Genomic DNA, 3780 nt, shown 5'->3' with positions numbered 1-3780 from the left:
CACATGGAGAAAGACCATGTGCTTAGGTGAAGAAATTTAAAATGAAGCTGATGAGCCTTTTGAATTATTTAATGTTAGAGGGAATAAACAGATAAAACCAAATCTTCTTAATAAGAAATTACATTCAAATCAATATTTGCATGGAATTAAGCCAAAATAAAAATGCCGTTATTATAATTTAAAACGAAGTCATAAGGACAGATTAAAACTGTATGAAGCATGAATTCTTGCACAATAAAGTCTCCTCAGTGCTTCCTGTGAGCTTTGCAGAGATTTTCACTGCCCAACAGCAAGTTTTCCATGCAAACAACTGAGAGATTGTTGGTATTTACCTTGTGCCACAGAAAACCTACTTTTTAATTGAGAAATGGGAAGAGTCAATATGTAAAAACAATCATACTTGCACTATGAGAATACATTCCCATAGTACTGTAATTTTAGAAAAATTTCTGCATATGTAATATAAGCTGACTAAAAATGTTTCATAAGATGTATATTTGGCATAGTCTCTCTCCATTTGCATGTGAATTAAAAATGGTTGGTGTTAAAGGTTAAAAAATAGTATTTATTTAGTATGTCTTTATTATTACTATTAGATATTTTTTTATTTACATTTCAAATTCTATCCCGAAAGTTCCCTATACCCTCCCCCTGCCCCTGCTCCCCTACCCACCCACTCCCACTACTTGGCCCTGGCATTCCCCTGTGCTGGGTCATATAAAGTTTGCAAGACCAAGGGGCCTTTCTTCCCAATGATGACCGAATAGGCCACCTTCTGCTACATATGCAGCGAGAGACACGAGCTCTGGGGGTACTGGTTAGTTCCTATTGTTGTTCCACCTATAGGGTTGCAGACCCCTTCAGTTCCTTGGGTACTTTCTCTAGCTCCTCCATTGGGGACCCAATGTTCCATCCAATAGCTGACTGTGAGTATCCGTTCTGTGTTTGCCAGGCATTGGCATAGCCTCACAAGAGACCACAATATCAGGATCCCTTCAGCAACATCTTGCTGGTGTATGCAATAGTGTCTGGGTTTGGTGGCTGATGATGGGATGGATCCCCGGGTGGGATCTGACTCTGCTCCTTTAAGGAGTGGCTTCCAAGCTGGGGAAAGGGTCAATGAATTGTGAGGGGGAGTGGGAGGAGGAGGAGATGGTGACAGCTTGGGAAGATGGCATCCCCAACCTGGTCCAAGGGCTGCAGGGCTTCGAGCACTAAGACAGAGTCTGTCTCCTCAAGGCACCTTGTTGTGACAAGCTTTATACTTGTTGTCTGTGTCATGATACCAATGAAGATCATAAGCTAGATCCTTTCAAAGTAAAGGAAGTGCAGTGCATCAACTGTTAAAAATTCCAGCATGCCCAGCAGACTTGTGAAGACTGTAGGACATTGTTTGGAGAACATTACTGCAATATTTGCCACCTGTTTGACAAAGATAAGAAGCAGCATCACTGTGAGAACTGTGGAATTTGTAGGATTGGTCCAAAGGAAGAGTTTTTGTTTTTGTTTTTGTTTTTGTTTTTGAGACAGGGTTTCTCTGTATAGCCCTGGTCGTCCTGGAACTCACTCTGTAGACCAGGCTGGCCTCGAACTCAGAAATCCACCTGCCTCTGCCTCCTGAGTGCTGGGATTAAAGGTGTGCTCTACCACACCCGGCAGAAGTTTTTTTTTTTTCCATTGTTTGAAATGTAACTTATGCCTAGCTATGAATCTTCGAGGAAAACACAGGTGTATTGAAAATGGTTCCTGGCAGAATTGTCCAATATGCTTTTGGGACATTCACACCTCCTGTGTTGTTGCTCATGTCTTGCCATATGGGCATCTCCTACACAGAATGTTTTATGAAGAAATGTTAAAAGAAGGTTACAGATGCCCATTGTGTGTGCATTCTGCCTTAGATATGACTCAGTACTGTCTAAAACAATTAGATAATGAGGTAGCACAGACTCCTATGCCATTGGAATACTAGAAAGTGACTGTTGACATTCTCTGCAATAACTGTAATGGACGATCCATAGTCCAGTTCCATATCTTAGGCATGAAATGTAAGCTTTGTGACTCCTACAATACTGCTCAAGCTGGAGGCCATAGAGTGTCAGTGGATCAGCAGTGAGAAGCCTGTCCTTGGCTAGAGAACAGCTCTATGATGTAGATGAAGCTCTGTGTAAAAGATCCCAATAGCCAATCTGACTGTGCGTTAGAGATGTTTTATACCATTGTCACAACAGTGGATCACACCGTGTACACCCGAGGATTCAAGATCTCTGGATGGAATTGTAATAATACTTACTGGGTAAAGCCTCTGAGTGAGTGTAGATTGGAAGTTCCTTTAGTGTCAAGTTTTGAAGTCCATGATGTTTGTCCCAGATATAGTCACATTCATCAAAATATTTTATACTTTCATAGAACTTTAAGTGACACTATGCATGCAGAGTTAATTTCTAGTTCTTGATAGAACTACATTCAGTTTAACTAGGCTTTCATTTTAAGGGCTATACTATAATTTTTAAGTTCTTATTATTAAAATCTAATTGCATGTGCTTTTTAATTTTCTAAGACAGTCCTTTGGATATTATACATACAATTTTATGCAATGAATTACTAATGAAATTGTACTGAAAAAAGGGAGAGAGGTTAAGTTGAGAATCCCCCACATGCCAAGTTTTTAATTTATTTATTTGCACATACTGTTTATTCTTTAACTGTGTGACTTTTGCCAATAGTTTTGTATGAATGGTAATCTTCTTGCATCAGTCTCTTCTAGCTCTTCTGAGAAAGCAAAGATATTAATGAGAATAACCCAAAAAGTTGCTTGAATTTTGCCTATAGCTTCTGAAGCAGCCAATTGTGGCTTGGATTTTTCTCCAACAAAAAGTGTGGAGTTCTCCCCACCTCTAGGGAAATGGGACATCCAGAGAGGGCACCTGCCAGACTTGAAAGCATAAGCAATAGAAACCAAGGTCACTTGGCATCATCAGAACCCAATTCTTCCACCATAACAAGTCCTGAATACATCATCACACTGGAGAAGCAAGACTCTGATCTAAAATCACTTCTCACGACCATGCCAGAGGACTTTAAGAAGGACATAAATAACTGCCTTAAAGAAATACAGGAGAACACAGGTAAACCACTAGAAGCCCTTAAAGACGAAACACAAAAATCCCTTAAAGAATTACAGGAAAACATAATCACACACACAAAGGAAATGATGGTTTATCCAAGATCTAAAAAAGGAAGTAGAAACAATAAAGAAATCACAAAGGGAGCCAACCCTGGAGTTAGAAAATCTAGGAAAAAGATCAAGAGTCATAGATGCAAGCATCATCAACAGAATACAAGAGAGAGACTGTACAACCTCAGGGGCAGAAGATACCATAGAACACATTGACACACCAGTCAGAGAAAATGCAAAATGCAAAAATCTCCTAACCCAAAACATCCAGGAAATCCAGGACACAAGAAGAAGAACAAACCTAAGGATAATAGGATAAAATAGGATAAAAGAGTGAGGATTCCCAAATTAAAGGGCCAGTAAATATCTTCAAAAAAATTATAGAAGAAAACTTCCCTAACCTAAAGAAAGAGATGCCCATGAACATCCAAGAAGCTTTGAGAACTCCAAATAGGCAGGACCAGAAAAGATATTCCTCCTGTCATCTAATAATCAAAACACCAAATGCATTAAACAAAGAAAGAATATTAAAAGCAGTTAAGGGGAAAAGGTCAAGTAACATAGAAGGCATACCTATCAGAATTACATCAGAATTCTCATCAGAG

At 39.3% G+C, this 3780-nt stretch overlaps 1 pseudogene; it reads left to right on the top strand.

The window, feature by feature from the left end:
• The first annotated feature begins 1119 nt into the window (after positions 1–1119).
• Positions 1120–2156, top strand: LOC110315156 (annotated as a pseudogene).
• Positions 2157–3780: the final 1624 nt, after the last annotated feature.

Source organism: Mus pahari, unplaced genomic scaffold, assembly GCF_900095145.1.
Source record: "Mus pahari unplaced genomic scaffold, PAHARI_EIJ_v1.1 scaffold_13534_1, whole genome shotgun sequence".
In the NCBI taxonomy this organism is placed as follows: Eukaryota; Metazoa; Chordata; class Mammalia; order Rodentia; family Muridae; genus Mus; species Mus pahari.
Note: the sequence above shows the minus strand (reverse complement) of the source record. Positions and strands in the feature narration are given on the sequence as shown.